The sequence below is a fragment of the Seriola lalandi genome, unplaced genomic scaffold (assembly GCF_002814215.2).
Source record: "Seriola lalandi dorsalis isolate HSWRI2012SDOR001 ecotype SW California unplaced genomic scaffold, Sedor1 jcf7180002054381, whole genome shotgun sequence".
Classification (NCBI taxonomy): domain Eukaryota; kingdom Metazoa; phylum Chordata; class Actinopteri; order Carangiformes; family Carangidae; genus Seriola; species Seriola lalandi.
Genome location: NW_019524934.1, coordinates 103,870 through 124,270, shown reverse-complemented (window position 1 = coordinate 124,270; position 20,401 = coordinate 103,870). Strand labels below are relative to the sequence as shown.

Here is a 20,401-nt window from a genome sequence, read left to right as displayed (position 1 = left end):
GGTGTGTCTGCCCCGCCCCCCTCTCTGTTTACACATCCTTAATTCTCACGTGAATGCCGCATGCTGGTCGCCACGCTGGCCAATCATAACAAAGCTCTGTCGTAACCAGAGCTGGGACTGAGCACTGAAAGTGAAACCTAAGCAGCGAATGGGCAAAAAACTGGGAGCCGGCTCTCACTCGATGCGAGCCGGCTCTTCTGATTCACTACAAAGAGCTGGCTCTCAGAGCCGATGCTTGTGCGCATGATCCATCACTACAGCCCATCCATCTCGATGTCAGCTTTTGTCTGCCCACCTGTTGCGGTCCTCTATTTTCCGTCGGCTCGTCGCGGCTAATTAGCTTGTTAGCTACCGGCACTCGTCTTCATCAAAATGTCAACTCACTCTGCCACCATGTTTCACCTGTTCCGTTTGTCTTAACACTAAACCATACAGAATGGACGGTTAAAGCAATATCCATGCTTACTTGTAACTTTATTGTCATGAACATCTCACAAACATGTCGTACTGGCCAGCTTCACTCTTGTTCAGTGTCACACTCAAATGTGTCCCCTGGCCAACTTAAACTTGGAACAACAATCCTATTGTTACACCTTTAAGCTAACAAAATACCTTTTAATTTCCCGTAAACAACATTAGTTACCTTTCAAATACCCTTTTAACAAAAACTTAGTTACCTTTCAAATACTTTTTTTAACAGAAAATTAGTCACCTTTTAAATACCTGTTCAATAAACGTGCAATGTTCAAATCCTTCAAAACTTCTGCGTCTTTGAAATTCATCTACTCGAGCATACTTTCAGCCACAGGCTTCATTCAAACTTTAAAGTGTTCACAACACTTCTAGCTATTAAGTGATTATTCAGCTTATTGATATCTTGAATTAAAGTTTCTAATGTTTAGGATGCAGTTCATCTTTCATCATCATTGGCATTTTATTCCTACTTCAGCTACTGCAGCTTATCCAGTTTGGCATTTAATTTTTCAAAGCACTGTACTTCACTTTATTTGAGCTGCTCTCTCAACTTTTTTTGCATTGTTTTTACAAGTTTTGCTTGTATATTTCTTCCTTCTCAGGCTTTTTCCAGAAAATTTAGGCCAATTAGCTTTAAACATTGATGTTTTTCTGTTTTTGTACATTTTGTGAATTATTTTAGAGTTTCGTGCTGTTTGTTAAACTTTTCATCAACAATTCAGGTTTTTTTCAACCATTTTATGCCATTCAACCTCTAGCTTCCAATTTCTACTTTTTATCTTCAGCCATTGCTTGAGCTACTTTAGCATTGCATCAGCAGTTGCTTCAGCTTCTTCAGCATTGCTTCAACAATCTCATTCAGCTCTCAGCATTCACAAGCATTTTCAGCAGAAAATGCATTTTCTAGTTGCTGGGATTGCTGAATGAAGCAGTCCCACAATATGTTGTGTTCAGGTCAAAAAATGAACATTCTGTTTATTATTGGTGGGACTGCTGAATGAAGCAATCCCATTATATGTTGTTGTCAGGTTGAAAAACGAACATTCCATTTATTATTATTATTATTATTATTATTATTATTATTATTATTATTATTCCGACCCGTTTTTTGGCCCGCTACTAGTCCCGCACTCTTTGTGAACGGGACATTCCAGGCATTACTTTTCTCAGCAATATGTCTAATAACTTTGGAAATATTTATAATTTTGACAGATTTTTTACAATGGGAGTCAATGGAGAGTCTGTTCAAATCCTTGAAACCCTTCTTCTCTTTGAAACTCAACTTCTTCACCATACTTTTAGCTAGAGACTTCATTTAACGGGACATTCTAGGCATTACTTTTCTCAGCAATATGTCTAATAACTTTGGAAATATTTATAATTTTGACAGATTTTTTACAATGGGAGTCAATGGAGAGCCTGTTCAAATCCTTGAAACCCTTCTTCTCTTTGAAACTCAACTTCTTCACCATACTTTTAGCTAGAGACTTCATTTAATCTTTAAGACTTTCAGCTATTGAAATTGAATTCAACTTTTTGATATTTTGTACGGTTTTTCATTTATCTCACTTAGAATAAAAAGTGCCCTTAACTAATTTCAGCTTACTCTGTTGACTCTCCTCACTTAAACTTAGTAAAGACAACTTTCTACTGAGGCAAGTAAACAAACTTGACAGCTGCAAGTTACCTATACTTAGAAGTATGAGTGAGCAAGAAGCGTCTGCAAAACCCGGAGAAACTCGGTATCTTTTGGCAGCATTCTGCATCTCTCGTTGCGCAGGTGCTCACTGACGACACGTTGAGGCAGTCGAACCTCAGTAAGCGGGAAGAGACATGAGAGACGGTTGCTGCATAGTGTCACGGTAAGTTTAACTGGTTTTATAAGTAGCAAACATATAGTCGGTATTTTTGTCATGTAATTTATTCGTTAGTCCAAGTTTGGAGGTGAACTTTATGTTTAGTTAACGTGTAAAGATTAACGTTAGCATGTGAAAGCTAAAGTTAACCAGCCCTTCACATAACGATACGCGTGCAAAACTCTGTAAGGAAAGTGTACATTTAGAGATAACTGGTGTTTCAGTAAACACAGCGCGCTTATTAACGGTTGAAAAAGCAACTCTGCTGATTTTTCAGGGCCACTCTTCAACTCGGCAAGCATGTAGGCCTAATTTATTTCTCAGCTTACTTAAACAAAAAATGACTTTGTCGTTGTCCATGGCTCCTTTTTTTTTTTTTAAACACGGCAGAGATGTTTTTAGTTTAACTACAGTTGTTCCTTTCTATACTTACTGGTCACATATGTAGCACATATGTTAGTTACCAGTTCTCCCCTTTCCCTACATAATAAAGAACATGAAAGTAAAATAATGTTAACTGAGAAGTTTGGACAATTTCCATTCAAAACATAGTAATCCAGGCGAGTGTCATGCTTCAGCCAACTCTGTTTACCTGCGCAAAATCACAGCACACAGTGTGACAAGTTGAAAATATTAGACATTGATGTTTTGTTATAAATATTATAAATTCATGTTAAAAACAGTTCAAATCTGTTACATGGTTAAAAAATGATAAAATGATGTTAAAATGTTTGCGTTAGTCTGTTATCGATACAGCATCTTAGAACTGTTATTCTGAGATCGATTGGTTATGGCTCCACCCACTGCCTGGGGAAATTCGCGGTATTTTTCTCATTCTAGTAAAACACTGCTTAGGAAATGCCATACTTATCACTCTCGTGATTATTTCATCCCTTTTCAGGTATTTGGTGGGTCATAAACAATGTGAACACACAAAACGTGACAATAACATTTTGGGAGTTTTTCAGAGGTTGAGGTTTTTATTATAGACTAATCTGTAGAGTATTTTATTTTCTGCATTAATCAATTGTTTGTTTTCTCCTGAAAATGGTTCTGTACAGCCCTTATCTGTGCTTGTGCTATGAGTTAATAACAGTTTAACTAATTGGTTTTGTCGTTTCTTTTGTAGGTTTCTGAAGACAGACACCTAGCTATGCACTGGAAGTGTAAGTACTGCTTGTTTTCTTCTGAAAAGAGGGCTCAACTATTCAAGCTTAAACAGGAACAATAAGAAAAACATTTTTGAGTGAAGGGTGACTTCATGATTTTAGAAATTGATCATTGTAAATCCGAGTGTCTCATCAAATAGTAACAAAACACTTGATCACATAGAGAGGAAACAGTATTGCACTGGCCCCCAAAGATTAGATACAGATTCCTATTTTTTTGTTATTCTTTAATGTAGGTCCAATATGATGACATCTTGAATACTAATTTGTCATACTTTTCCTATAGATTCGCGCAGAGTTCTGTCGCTTGTCAAGCAAAAACTTGAGCACAGAATTCTTCAAAGAACTTGACAAATGCACTCCTCGCTTCTTGGAGATTTTCAAGACCAAGGGGGGAAGTGTTGGCCAGAAACTTCAGAAGTATCTGCAACAAGTCACACCAAAGGTAAGTTTCTCCGATACAAAGTAATTCATTTTTTTTATGGGAACAAAAAATGCAACCCCATTGTGTATGCAGAGCTATTTATTGATTGTCCTTTACCACAGGAGTTATATGTGTTTGTGATTTTTCAGAGTACAGATGTTACTGCGAAGAGAACAGCAGTCTTCCGTGGCCTTCCTGTCATCCTTGGAGATGAGAACACAGACTTTTTCTAGACATGCTTTGTAAGTCGTCATTATTACTGAGTTTTTATTCCACACCACAGGATGTCCACTCTGGTACCCTCTCAAAAAAGTTACAAATTTACCCTTAAGGACATAATAATGTCCCCTCAAAACAACTTCTCTAAAAATGTATCAGATTAATATTTTTTTTTTTGATTTTTTTTTCACAGATCTTTCAGTCAACCTCTGTTCTTTCCAAAAATACAAAATATTTATTGGCAATTTATGCGCAATTAAATAAAGTGTGCGCCAGATTTTTGAAAAAAAAAAGACAGAAAAAGTCTAATTTTCAATATAAGAAGTGATTGGAGGCAAGAGATTTTTTACGTGGTATCAGACCCTTGGATATGTCAAAGATTAGTAACAAAACTGATTTTGATGCATTATTAGTTTTTTTGTAGTTTCAGTTTTTTAAAAAAAAAAAACCTCACACTTATACCCATAGCAGACATTTTTGTCCCTTAGACTCCCATTATAACCACAACTTTTGATTGCAGGGCTATAACAGAAAAAAAACATGCATTCTGCAATAACAGTGCCTTGTCCTCTTCAGAAGGGGCCACTTTGGCAGTTCTTACTGTTCATCACCAGTTTGCGCAATCTAGATTCTATCCAGGCCTGCTTTTCCTCCACTCTGCCTGCATCTTCCTTCTTGATGCACTGATGACCTATCATCATGAATGAATGAATGAATCTGTTAATTATTTATGCATGTTCCATGTTTACTTGAATATCTAATATCAGAATATTGCTTACTTTTAGTGGCTGTCTTGTGTTTTCTGCCATAGAAAATTAAGGTGAAATCTGATATGTAATTGGGGCTGTATTGCTGCTATTGGTTTTAGGACAGCGATGACCCAGGCATGTCTCACATCCCCATTGGAATCATCACCATTGTTCCTGAGGACGAACCGATGTCCCTCGACTCACTGCACCTTCAGTCTTCAGGTACCGCAATCATTTTGGAAGGAAGAATTGTGATGGATGACCTTGAAAATCTTCCACATGCCATGTGCTTGTTCTTTGGACTTACTTACGCCCTGAATTTGGAGTACCCGCAACAACTGAAGAACACCTTTGACTTCATCCAAAGGGTGCTTCTCTCACTGGGACATAAATCCCTAAAACCAAAAATACAATCACTCAAAAATCTTCTGATGCACTGAGTGAATGTAATAACAATGCGAATGTGATTCAGTTTGTGGGGTAACAACCTTTTTTGACTTGTGGGGTTACAAGCCAAAAAGGGTTGTTTTAACTGTTAGTTAAAAAGTGTATTGGAACCGGAACAAATATGATGCATGCATTTCATGTCACCTTTACTCAGTGGGTTGCCAGAAACGTCTCTGAGGGCCACCATTGACCCACAGACTGTACTTTAAGAACCACCTGAACCCTATTTTTCCATGTGTTCGGAAACAAAAAAGGTTAAATTATTAAACTTTGTTTTCCATTTAAACTGTTGTCTGTCTTTGTTTCAATAGCTTATCACTTTAAGTTCAGCTTACTTGAACATATCAAGGCAATCGGTTTCCTGATATTTTTCTAGTAATGTGAATGCTTAAACTTGTAAGGAAAACTTTTTTTTACGAGTACAGCTTAATTAGCATAACTCACAAGTTTAAGTAGTCAAAATTGACATTTTATAGTCAACCTAACTAATAATTTTGAGTTATCTATACTCAAGTTTACTGCCATTATCTGAGTTGTCTGAATTTATATTTTATAGTCAACCTAATTAATGATTTTGAGTTAACTTCACTTATGTTTACTGCCATTATCTAAGTTGTCTAAACAGAGTTATTTTCAGCTTTAACAACTTAAAATCAGTTATCTACTTAACTTGGGAATTTTGAGGCAATCGGTTTCCTGACTTTTTTTAAGTAAAGTGAACTTATTACAATTTACAGTGTATGCTTTTTTTATGATCATTTTTGAGTTTATATTGGGTGTGTATTGCATGGAATGTTTAGGGCTAGAGTGGGTGACATCACCACTAGAGTGGGAGAAGGGATTAAACTGCTAAAGAACATCCACTTAAACTCGTCCTCCAGGCCACATATATAACTCAATGCTCATGATTATTTCCCACCAACTAGACAAACTTGTTACTTTCAGACAATGTCGCTGACAAAGCACAGGGACTCACAAAATTTGAATTGTGTCCTTTCAAAGTGGCAGGTTACCATCTAAATGCCCCATTCACTCTAATGTAAAATGAGAGCAGAAAATGAGGAGGAAACAGGAAGGGAGGCATTTTTTAAATTGCTGCATAGGCCACATTTTAGGCACCACAGACAAACATTTTATATGACTGCGATCAGCAAGTCTCCTCTCTCACAAAATGTAAGCAGTTGACGATGTTTCACTTACAAGCCTCAGTTCAAGAGGTATATTTCAACTGAATCTCTGTCCCACTAAGTCAAACCAAAGCAGTTAAAATCACCAGGGAACCTGAGTGCAGGAAAGGGGCTACACAGGTGAATCAAATGACCTGATTAGAGACTCCTGATATCTGTGGTGTTTATCAACCACTTTAGTGACATTTCTGTCAAAGTCCGGCTACACACTGCTCCAACACTAAATACAGACAATGATTTACACACATTTCAACTGTTTTTACTGGAAATATGTTTCAGTCCAGTTTCAATCAGGAAATATTTGGCAGTTAATTTCAGTTTGTCATTCTAACTGACTCCACATTACAGTATGAGGTAAATCAGCACTATGTAAGTGTATGTGTCCATGTCACATTTTCATGTTAGCTCTGTGTCTTCCAGCTGCACACAGGTGATGCTCATTAACAGCCTGATTGATCTCTATAAGGTTTACAAGTGCAGCCAGTCACACACACACACACACACACACACACACACACACACACACACACACACACACACACACAAAGACAATGATTTATACACATTTCAACAGTTTTTCCTGGAAATATGTTTCAGTCCAGTTTCATTCAGGAAACATTTGGCAGCTCATTTCAGTTTGACATTGTAACTGACTCCACATTACATATATTGTAATTGGTGGATTACTTTGGAGCTAATTTTGACACCACAGACCACTACTTTATATCACTGCATTCAACAGAGTCTACTTTCTCAGAAAACACAAGGCTTTAGCTGATAGGCTTTGATAGTCTTTGATTGGCAAGCCAGAGGTTGAGAGGTGTAACTCAGCTGAGTCCAGGTCTCACTCAGTAGGAATTGAGCACTAAGGATCACCATTGCAATCTCTGAGTGCAGATGGACAGAGAGCTGATTCAGATCAACTAATTAGACAAATGCTGTGATGTCTGTGGTGTTTATCAAACATTTGACTGACATTTGGCAGTTTTTATGCCTCCTTGCTGGTGACAGCAAGAGCTCAAGACACATCGGTTTCAGGTTATCTGATGAACAAACGTCCCATTCTCCTAGACACGATATCTCAGTAACACCTTGACAGGACTTCTTCAAATTTGGCACAATTGGTAACTTAGACTCAAGGATTAAATTTTCAGATTTCGAGGTCAAAGGTCAAAGTTCAAGGGTGTGCTGACATCAAAATGCACAGTTTTGACTTTGTGAACATAATATCTCCAGAACTCCTTGAGGGAATTTCTTTAAATTTGGCAAAAATGTTCACTTAGACTCAGGAGCAAAGTGCTTAGATTTTGGTGGTCAAAAGTCAAATGTCAAGGTTACGGTGACCTCACAGATTATGATTTTGGCCTCGTGAACGCAATATCACCAGGTCGCCTCAAGAGAATCTCTTCAAATTTTGCACAAATGTCCACTTGGACTCATGATAAAGTGATTACACATGGTGGTCAAAGGTTAGGGTCACAGTGACCTCAGAATACAGCTTTTAGTGATAACTCAAGACTTACCACGGCAATGATGACCAAATGGTTAATATTTCATGTGATTCTAGATAAACAAGGATATAACCCTGAACTAGTCTGAGTGGCAGACGGATACAACTACGGATATAACTGCGGTAATTATAGTTTTTCAGTTAGTCTTTGTAGTCATTGTAGTCCCATGGCAACCCCTGAGTGCAGATGGACAAATAGAGCTGATGCAGATCAGATAATTAGACGAATTGTGTGAAGTCTGTTATGTTTATCAAACATTTGACTGACATTTGCCAGTTTTTATGCCTCTTTGGTGGCAACAGCCAAGGCCAGAGACTTATTGGTTTCAGGATGTCCGTCCATCCATAAGGACAATTGTCCCATACCGGTGGACATGATATTAATGCCTTAACAGAACTTTCTCAAATTTGGCACAATTTTTCACTTAGAAGCAAGGATGAACTGATTATATTTTAGGGTTCAAAGGTCAAAATTCAGGGTCCTGGTGACCTCAAAAAACACAGTTTTGGATTTGGGAAGATAATATCTCCTGAACACCTTGAGGGAATTTCATCAAATTTGGTAAAAACATTCAGCAAACAGCATTAGTCCTCAGTCCCAAGGACTGGTTAGATTTTGGTGACCAAAGGTCAAAGGTAAAGGACACGTTGACCTCACAAATCATGACTTGGCCTTATAAACGCAATATCTTGAGATCTCTTCAAGGGAATCCTTTCAAATTTTGCAGAAATGTCCACTTGCGCTCACATATGAAGTGATTGGAATTTGGCAGTCAAAACTCAAAAGTGAAGGTCATCAGAATACACTTACTACCATTACCCAAGACTAACACAGACAGACAGATTTAGTTGCAACTCCATTTAAGATATTAGTTGCTGGCATTTAACAATGAAGCTCAGCTTCAGATTTTCTCAGCAGCCAGCAACGCAGTTTAGCTTCAGCTTGGGCAGAGGGAGCAATCCCACTGCAGTTTCTCTGGAAATTCAGTTATTCATCCTACCTGTTTTTTGGCCCTCCACTAGTTTGTCGTAGAAATTCTATTTGAATGTCAAAATGTTTCTCGAAGGAGACATTCCAGGAAGTACTTTTCTCAGCGTTATGTCTAATAGTTTTGTGAATATTGATTATTTTGTCTGATTTTTTACAATGGGAGTCAATGGAGTTTGTTCAAATCCTTGAAGCTTTTCTCTTTGAAACTCAGCCACTTAGCAATACTTTTAGACTTCATTCAAACTTTAAACCCAAGTCCCAAGACTTTCAGCTTTTTAACTTGAATTCAACCTTTTGATATCTTTTACGGTTGTTCATTTATTGCAGTTTAAGTTTTATGCTTTTTTCTGATCATTTTTTAGTTCATAATGGGTGTGTATTGCATGGAATGTTCAGGCTAGGGTGGATGACATCACATCAGAAGGGATTAAACTGCTCAATAAATCCTCTTAAACTTAACACTTATGATTATTTCCCACCAACTAGACAAACTTGTCAGCTTTCAGACAATGTGACTAACAAAGCACAGAGACTCACAGAATTTTGAATTGTGCCTTTCCAAAGTGGCAGGATACCATTTAACTGCCCCATTCACTCTAATGTAAAATGAGAGCAGAAAATGAGGAGGAAACAGGGACAGGAACAGGAAAATACAGACATGATTTACACACATTTAAACTGTTTTTACTGGAAATATGTTTCAGTCCAGTTTCATTCAGGAAACATTTGGCAGTTAATTTCAGTTTGTCATTCTAACTGACTCCTGTTGGAAAAATTATGATACTTTATGACTAGATAAACATAAGTATCCTAAAGAACTGTATGCATCCTAGAGTGAACATTTCATATTATAAAATTGTGTTTGTTTTCAATGATCAATTATCAGAGAGGAGCGGAGTGACCTTCTTTGTTCTTCCCAGCTACTGCACCCACACATTTCTTATGATAAGGCATGAAACAAGTCTGTATTGAGAGTGTCTCATATCAGTAAGGATGTGAGGTCTCTCTCATATGTTCTGTGTATAAATCCTGTGTGAACTTTGTATTCTTTGAACATTTGCATTGCAAGCTCTTTGTGTGTAACTTGTTCCCTTGCTGCAAGAATAAATATCCTACTCTTGTGAATTTTCAGACGGTACTCCTGAGTTTATTTGATAATTTTCCTAACACTCCACATTACAGTATAAGGCAAATCAGCACTCCACACACACACACACACACACACACACACACACACACACACACTGAGTGTGTTCTGCTCTGAGTCTTGTGAGGTGAATACATGTCTTTCCCAAACATGCTAACTCCAACTGTCAATTCAACAATTTCTAGTTTTTTAATAGACAAGAAATTGGTGTGATAATTAGCATATGGTATTAACATATTACAGAAATATCTTTCTCTTTTACTGTAGGCACCACAACTGTTGCTAACCATTTGCAACGATACTAATGGTTACAGTGCTAACTTTCTCAAATGATAACTCTCCATTTACAGTTATCTCAGTGTAATGTTGTTAACAGCTTTAACAAAACAAAATAAAGGGTGAGTGAGGGCATAACTATTCCTATATTATTAAATAATGTAAGCTAACTTCTGCTAATATTTGCTAATATCACCTTTAGCCATGTTAACTGACAAAAGGAGAGACAAAATGTTTGTTTTCAGTAAACAAAATTGTTCTCCTCTGAGTCTTGTGAGGTGAGTACGTCTCTCCCAAATGTGTTAACTTGAACTGTAAATAATAATGGATGAGTTTTTTTTTAAATTACATGAAATTGACTATGCTAAGGGTTAGCAACAGTGCTAACTGTCAGTTATCTAACTCTAACAGTAACATACCCTATCATAATCATAAAACAAATGTGTAATCTTGTTAGCAGCGGTAAAGGAATAAAATAAAGGATGAGTGAGAGTTTAACTGTTTTTTTCCTATATTATTAGCATTTATATAACATATCTAATGTTATCTAAAAGTTGCTAATGAGAGAAAAATGTTTTCAGTAAACAAGTGTTATTTCATCTCTCACTCACTCATCTCACTCTGTTACTCTCATCTCTGTTACTCACATCATTCACTGGCTAGACTGTAGAATGTAAAAATCTAATAATGTTGTTAACAGTAACTACCTATCCGCTAGATGCTAGCTAAAGTTATCCTTGTAGTAGGACTAGGTTTAAAAGGGTTTGATCATAATTTAGTGGGTGTAATGATGATCTTACTCTCTTTTCACCATCAGTTTTAGCTGTTAGCCAGCATTCAGTAGGTTTGACAAGCTGTTTGCCTTTGCACAATAAACTTTTCTCACATTTGTATGTTTGGATCATTTGTGTACTGGGCAGTGTTTACAACCAGCATTTGTTTAAATGGTTATAGCTGGTGCACCTGAGCAAGACTTTTTTTTTATCTCAAACACACACACACACACACACACACACACACACACACTCACTCACTCACTTTGTGTCATTTTAATTTTTGCCTACTTGCAAATGTATATGATTGTATGTCCATATGAGCTGAAAGCAAGTGGTTCTCAGGGCATTATTTCTCATCATAATCCAAAAATAAAAAAAAAGAATCCTCTTAGCCTCTAGTCTATGGAAAATAATTCATAAAAAATAACAGTGAAAATCTGGAGTTGAAAAAATATTTGGTAGTTATGATCCTGACTGATGTTCATTAAAAACTCAGTTAAACTGGAAAATAATATGAATATATAATGTTTTTTGTGTTTTTGTTTTTGACACAGACATTTATGTTCTCTGATAATATGACTTCAGTGTAATTTTAAAATGGATGTGCAAGGGTTAATGTGTAATTAATAATTGTTTTCCTTTTTCTGGTTCATACTCTGCTGAAGAAGCCTGGTCCTCCAGATGATCCTGGCTGTCATGTCCCAACTTCCAATCTATCCTCTGTCCTGCTCCATCTATTGTTTCTGCCTTCTTTCTATATCGCTTTATTTCACACTGTCAAGTTCGCTGGCTCTATGAAAACACTGAACAGCCCCATTCTTCAGTTCGCTGGCTCTGTGGAAACACTAAACAGCCCCATTCTTGAGTTCGCTGCTCTGTGGAAACACTAGACAGCCCCAACTGAATTAAATCGAAAAAACCTATGCAAAGTGTGAAATATCAGAGCTGAAATAAGTTTCTGTGACCATGCCAAGAAAAGGAGAGAAGTCTAAAGCTTCAAAAGTACGCTGGCAGATGTTTGATGCGTTTCAATGCTCACAACCAGCTGAACAGGGGGTCAGTTTGTTATCTTAGCAGCAGCACAATGGTAAGATCCGTTGATCCTAATATTACTAACCTAATATTATATTGATGCTAATATTACACGTGTGCTAGCATCCCTCAGTCAGAGAAATTATAAATATGGTGATTTCCTAAACAGACAGTGCACATGTAACTCTGTCACATTTCTAGCTAGGGTGAACTATGCATTGCTGAGAATGAGTTCTGTGTGCATCTATGTTTTCCGAGACCAGCAAGGAAGGTATGGCTTTTTTTATGCCTTTATTAGATAGTACAGTAGAGAGAGACAGGAAATGGGGAGGCAGAGAGAGGGGGAATGACATGCAGTAAAGGGCCGTCCGATGCGGGATTCGAAACGGGGCCGACTGCAGCGAGGACTGTAGCCTCTACATATGGGGCGCCTGCTCAACCCACTGCGCCACTTGACGCCCCAAGGTATGGCTTTTTTGACCATCATTCTAGACAGCCCAATTGCATACCACATGGCCCAGAGGGTAATGGCACAGCAGTCATGTTTGTTTTCACACATTTACATGATCTGATAAATAAGATTGTCACATCATTCAGTATGTTAGGTACTAGCCCGTATGCTCCATTTGAGATGATGCCTGAGCTTTTTCACAGTGTACATAAGCCCTCTGTGAAGGAAAATTTGTCACATGCAAACTTCAATGCAGACATTGCTATTTCACACGTGAGTGAGCAGGACCCTGACACTACGTCTGGTATAACACACGCTACGATAGAGAAATTTTTGAAAATTAGGGTTAGGGTTAGGGCTGTGGGAATATAGGGTTAGGGCTGTGGGAACATAGACACGCTCCCCAGTTAACAACCACTGCTCCCGCTACATCTGACCCAAATGAACAGAAGCACGACACCAGCACTGAATACTCTGTTTATCCAGAGTCCACAATGCCACCTAGTAAGCAGTTAATGCCAGATCTATCAAGACGTAACAAACAAGAATAGAGAAAACTCAAAGGGGACATATTATGCAAAATGCACTTTACCATGGATTTCTAACAGTAATATGTGTCCCCGGCCTGTCTACAAACCCCCCAAACATGAGAAAAGTCCATCCTCTCCATCTTTTGCTTGCTCCACCTTGCAGAAAATGTGTGCTCACACAGGCCAATTGGAGATTTACCCTTCTCCCCTAACTTCAAACTTGGGAGCTGTTAGTTTTACCATTTGATGTAGCTTTACTGTATGTACACGAGAGCCTGTTGCATGTGTTGTTAGCATGGCAGCTAATGTGACTAACGTTTTGCCTCGTCCACACAGCCGGGTATAGCCGGGTACACATTCTATGCAATTGTTCTGCTTGGTATCGCTGTGTCACGTTGATTAAAGCCAACCTGCTAACTTTATCACACTTGAAAGGCGTTTTAGCTGTCTGTAAAGTCAAGCCGGTAAAATTCAGACTAAACAGGCTTTTCAGTGATTAGCATAGGTGTCGGGGGTTGTTTGTGTGCTGTGAAAGTTAGTATTGAGAGTCATGCCTTATGATGGCCGTTTTAACGTTTATATCGTGTTTACAGATACAGTGCCTGTAGGGAATATCTAGATAAGCACAGAGTTACAAGGAATATGTGAAAGGAGATAGTCTATAATACACATTTTTGCATTTTGCACATATAGTGAGCTACTTGCAGTATTTACAAGCTATTGACAACCCAATTTACACATAATTGAGTGCATTTGTTGTTATCATTTTTGCACTCCTTGCAGCTATTGCCATAACTATACATTTGAGGAGATGTTGGTGTAACCTCTGTTTCCTCTGTTCAGGCCAGCACATCAAGTGCATCTACACAGCTTCCTGCAACAAGGGATGGTGCATGCCAGACTGACCCACTGGAGACGCGTACTGTAGGCACATAGTTATCCTTGAGGACTCTTCAGCCTTATGTCAGAAGTACAGGTCTGTAGCCATCTGAAGTGCATCTACTTTTGATAAACCTAACAGTCATTTATCATTCTAGGAATGCAGTGCAGGTAAATGAAGCTGTGGTTACTTAGAACTTGTGAGAGTGTGTAGGCTAAGGTTTCTGTCAATATTAACATCTTTGATTTTCTCTTTACTGTACCTCCAGACTCTACCTGGCTGCCATGTACTACAATGAAAATGCTAACCGACCACGAGCCCAAACAAAAGAAAGTGAACCTCTCTTCAAGGTCCTTTTTCCAAAGGCCATAAAGGGAGAATGCAGAGCTACACCAGTTAAGACTGAGCTGACATTCTAGAAGTGTTATATTATTTTATTTTTCAACCAAAAAATGTTTTGTACACATTGTATTAAGTGTTGCACGTACAATGTTATGACAGTTCCACCAACAAAAAAATACAGTAAAGAAAATGTCAGTAGGTAGTTAGAAACAGATTTTCAGTCATTGTTTTGTAAAAAATGAACAAAAAATAAAAAATGTAAACAAAATATTTTGTGTTTTATCAAACAGGGTATGTGTCTTTGTTGACCCGGGACCATACACAGAAGCTGCTTTGGCCATCCCCATCCCAGAGGACCTCACTGCACAGTTCGAGCGCCCTGAGATTTAGGAGGTCATATCCAGCTATGTGTCCCGGTTCGATCATGGGGCAGTCTAAAACCCATGTACTGGCCTGTGGCGTCAGGAAGATCTGCATGGATGCATAGGACCACGCACGCTGGAATGACGCCCCAGATGCAGCGACCTAGGAAGCCCCATCGCCAGCTCGTATATCTATGTTGTGTCTTCATATGGATCGAGTGAATCCTACAGCTTTTTTATTATCACTGATTATTAGTGTCTCATTCAATGTAAATAAATGCTTGATCGTTTCTAAAGAAATGACATCCCTCTGGGGCGTCGTGTGGCGTAGTGGTCTAAGCAGGCGCCCCATGTGTAGAGGCTACAGTCCTCGCTGCAGTTGGCCCCGGTTCGAGTCGGCCTTTGCTGCATGTCATTCCCCCTCTCTCTGCCTCCCCATTTCTTGTCTCTCTACTATCCTGTCCAATAAAAGCACAAAAGCCCCAAAAAAGAAAAAAAAACTTCAAACTTAAAAAAAAAAGAAAGAAAAAAGAAATGACTCCTCTGAATTCATATATTATATTCACACTATCTGCTGATAGAAAAACTTTACAAATCAAAGAGCAGCTAAACTAATTTATTTGAGGGTGTGTTACTCCATTTGTGGTGTGTTATTACCATTGTAAAATTATGTGTACTGAAGTAAAACAAAACTGCCTAACTTCTTCTAGAATACATCCTGCGGATGCACTGGGATGCATCTTCAGTGATGTAACCTGGGTTCATTGGGTGTTTCGGGTCTGTTCGAACATCATACACCCTCGCCCAGGTGACCCGACCAGGGGTGATCAGCCCCCGGCCTGCATCCCAGCAGCAATTAACCACTTGGCTTCCCTCTTCAGCCAGAGCCACCTAGTAGCTCTCTCTGCGGCATCAACGGTTGATTTGATTGCCCTCTTCTTAGTCTGACCCATGATCCCAAGCTTGGTGAGGAGTCTGCATAATGACCGGCCTGCAAATCCTCGACATCTCACCTCGATAGGCTTACAGTGGGTTGTCTATCCATAGCTCCTGCACTGCTCTGTCAACTCCTGGTACTTTGCACGTTTACACTCTTGGGCTTCATCCATGCGCTCCTCCCAGGGTACAGTTAGCTCTACCATGATCACCTTCTTGGTGGAGTTGGAGAAGATGACCATGTCTGGACGCAGTGTGGTTGGGGCGATATGCTCTGGAAAGCGCAGCCGCTTAACCAGATCCACTCTCAGCTCCCAGTCGGCTGCTTAGGCTAGGAGGTCAGTCGCTGACCTAGGCTGTGGAAGTTGTCTCTCTCCTGCCTTGATGAAGTTGATGGTCTTTGGGCGGCGTTGTCGGTTGGTGGTTATGGCAGAAGCTACCACCTCTGCTAGTGCTTTGAGCACTTGATCATGACGCCAGCTATAGCGGCCATCTGCAAGTGCTCTCGGGCAACTGCTGAGGATATGTTCGAGGGATCCTCTTCCGGGGCACAACGCACAGGCTGGAGTCTCAATATTTCCCCAGACGTGGAGATTCGCTGGGCTTGGTAGGCCGTCGTATACAGCTTGAATCAGGAAACGAACTATGTAGTAGTCTGCTCGTAGGACTTTATCCCAGGTCACCCTTCGCTGCTTTGCAGATTCCCACTTTGTCCATGCTCCTTGCTGCCTCAGACCCACCATCCTGCTTGCTCTCTCTTCCTCCACGCCTGCTCGAATTGCCTCCTGGAGAAGGTGGCACCTCTCTTTGCCTGTGACGTTGTGGATCTGATGTTGAGGGAAGTAACCCAGACCCGCACGGCCTCTGGACACATTTCCCACAAGCTCCCTCTGCCTCAGCCGAGACTCTGCAACCTCGAGTGCCTCGCCTACTTTCCACTTCCTGCCTGTCCTGACATCAATTCCTGCTGCTGACACTTTGGTGTCCTTCGAGTTCCTGTATTGGAGTTCTTCCCTGATCTGCAACACCATGAACTCCTCTTTTAGGCGTCTAAATGGGAGTTGCAAGATGTTGCTCCTTCCATACAGTGCAGCGCTGCTGAGGCTCCGAGGAAGACCAAGCCACCTGCGGTGGCTACTTATCCTCCTCTCCATCAACTCTACTGTTGTTATTGGGACCTCATATATCAGCAGTGGCCACAGAATCCTAGGTAGGATGGCATGTTGGTAGATCCAGGTTTGGAATCTCCCAGGCAGACCTGATTTATCTGCCTTTGTGAGCCACTCTTCAAGGTCTTTGATGGTCTTCTTGATGGAATTGGAGTCCTTAAGGCTGGAGTCGAACACCTTACCAAGGCTCTTCACTGGCTGCTCGGTGATGGTTGGGATGGTGACGCCTGCAAGTGTGAAGCGGAACTTGTCCACAACACGCCCGTTTCTCAGCACCAAGGATCTAGACTTGCTGGGCTTGAAGCTCATCCTGGCTCATTTGATGATCTTTTCTAGGCCTTGAAGGATCCATCTGGTTCCTGGCACTTAGGATGTTGTGATGGTGAGATCATCCATAAAAGCCCTGATTGGTGGTTGTCTTGAGCCAGACTTCGTCTTTGGGCCTCTGCATTCCACCTCTGTGGACTTGGCAACCATATTCATGGCTAGAGCGAAAAGGGTAACAGAGATAGTGCATCCTGTTATGATTCCCTTTTCTAGCCGGTGCCAGCTGGATGACTCAGACCCTGAAGAGAATCTCAGCCTGAAGTCGTGGTAGTAGTCCAGGATGAGGTTGCAGATGTTACTGGGCACATGGTGTTTCTGCAGCGTAACCTCAACTAAACCATGCGGTATGGACCCATAGGCATTGGTCAGGTCCAACCAAAGGAAGCCAGATCTCCTCTGGCCTCTCAGGCTTCACGGATGAGCTGGGTGACGACACCTGTATGTTCCAAGCAGCCGGGTACTCCAGGGATGTCGCCTTTCTGTACTGATATGTCCATGTAATTGTTCTGGAGGACGAACTCTGTCAGCCGCCGAGACAAGATGCTAAAGAACACATTGCCCTCTACGCTGAGCAGTGAGATGGTACGGAACTGCTCAATGTTCTTTCAGTTCTCCTCCTTAGGAATCCATACTCCCTCCGCACACCTCCACTGATTGGCGACTCTCCCTCTTCGCCAGATCACTTTCAAGCACTTCCAGAGGCACTGGAGGAGTCCTGGGCTGCTAACCCTCCCTGACCCGCACCCTCTTCCCGAGCTGCCAACTGTCTCTCCAGTTGTCACTGATCTATTCTCGGTTGTCAGCCCAGTCTTTCCTGGGTGCCACTGGCAAGGCCAGACGTGTAGCTTCTAGAATACACAAGAAGTCATGTGAATTTCAAAGTTACAAGCAGTAACTCAGTGCAGAAAGAGAAAGCAATCATACATAACCACTCACTACCATCAGGACAGGGATTTCCAGATGACACAGAGATTGTACATAACCAATCGCTATCGTCAGGACCCAAAACTTTAAACTTTTCATCTTTCTGAACAGGTTATACAGTTTTCATTTTGTGTGGGTCATCATTTCTGAGTAAACACCGCTAGTTCACTGATTACTTTTAAGTTTACTTTTTTAAATGACAGTCACGTACACTGACGTCATGACGTCGTGGCCCCAACACCTAAAAAAATCTATCCAAGATGGCTACCCTCGCAAGCGAGAGGTGATCTCACACGGAGTAACTTGTAAGTAAACTGAAAAGTGTGTCAAAACTCATTTGCTTGTTGTAATGTTGTAACGCTTTACAGATACACTGCAAAAACGGCCCCTCTCAAAATAAGCCAAATAATCCTGAATCTAGCCAAATTGTCTTGTATTGAACAAAAAAATCTGCCAATGGGGTAAAAAAAATTACTTGGTTAGAATTCTTGAAACTAGTAAAAAAGTATTCAAAACGTGCCTTAAAACGAGACAGAAATGCTAAAATTGAAGCAATCCGTGCTTACTTCAAGCCATGAAATCACACTTATTTGAGACAGAATTCCTTTAAATGAGTATTGTCGTCCCTGCTTGAACAGATTATAAGAATTCATAGCTTAAAAATAAGATAATAACTAGCAAATAAAATCTTAAAATAAGATTTTTATTATTTATTTTTAGCTAGCTGCAAGAATTGGTGCTTTGATGCAAGATTAAAGACTAGCAAAAAAATCTTAAAATAAGAGACAATTCCTTGAAATCACAGAGTGATTTTATTTCTGCATTCAGAAAAAAACAGTACAAGAACATCTGGCGATTCTGACTGCCACTAGCAAGCACACTACTGAAAATGTACTATAACGAAGGAAATGCATAAAGATAAGAGGATGCATTATTCATTTCACGTAGTTCTTATAAAACATAAAATATGAGATATGAGAAATAAGAGAATAACATGCAGGATTTACCCACTTTGATCATATAGGTTTTTCAGAAATTCTTCAACAATAACAAATTTTAACTTTTACATTAGTGAAAACAGGAAAAGGCTAACACTATTTTGGCTGCCGCCAAAACACTACAAGATCACTACGTTACACAGGTTCCTATAGATCCATGACGCAGAACAAGCTTACTCGATGAAAGCCTTCCACTCGGCAATGGCTTTCTTGTACGATGCTGTCAAATCTTGCTCATGTATTGCATCCTCAAGCAGCTCAGTCTGCACAACCGACAGTAGAGTTGCAATACATTTTGGGTAGGTGAGGTGCAACACATAGTAGTACCCCAAGAGATACAACAGGCTCTCATGGACTTTCTTGGTCTTGAAGGTGGTGACTGGTCTGTTTTTCTCACGGCAATCATACAGTTGCCATCAGACAGGAGCACAACTGGGGATGATAGGAGCCGGTGGCGCAGGTACGCATCAGGGTCTTCTGATGCCTGGATGACAAAGAGGATCAAAAAAGATGTTTAGATTAGATTGGGAAAGCACAAGGTACACACACCTTGTCCTATAATGAAATAGTCAAAGGTCAAGCAGCTGCCAGCTGCTCTTCAGAGATGAGTTAAATACAGAAATCGAATTTCACTGTATGTTAGCCTATACTCTTTCCTCTTTATCGCTATAAATATCACAGTGCCATATTAACCAACTTTTATCGCTGTACGATTGAAAGTATTCTGACTGGCAGCATTACAGCATGGTATAGTAACAGTACTGCCCATGACTGAAAAGCTCTGCAAAGGGTTGTCTGATCAGCACAGCGCATCACCAGGACTCAGTTACCAAGTATTCACATGATCTATAGTCAGCGCTGCCAAAGGAAAGCCAAAAGGATATTGAGTAACCCCAGTTATCCCAGCCATGACCTTTTCACCCTACTGCCATCTGGCAGAAGATTCAAGAGTATCCGGGCCCGCACCAGCAGATTCAGAGACAGTTTCTGAACTGTCAGTCATCTTAACATTCTTCTGTAATTCTCCTCTATTTATATTTATTTATTCCTTCAAGTTGAGAAGACACACATGAGCTCAAGAATTGAGAAAATGCCTATTTATGAGTATATGACAATAAACCTTGAAACTTGAAACTTAAATCCAAACAAACATACGACACCACCAGACAGGAAGGTTGAGCAGCCAATAGCAATTTCAATACATGCTTTACTTCATGTATCTCTA

General features: G+C 40.0%; 1 pseudogene; it reads right to left on the bottom strand.

The window, feature by feature from the left end:
• Nucleotides 1–15,649: 15,649 nt before the first annotated feature.
• The window catches only part of LOC111657062 (uncharacterized), a 7,742-nt pseudogene continuing 2,990 nt past the window's right edge, over nt 15,650–20,401 (bottom strand).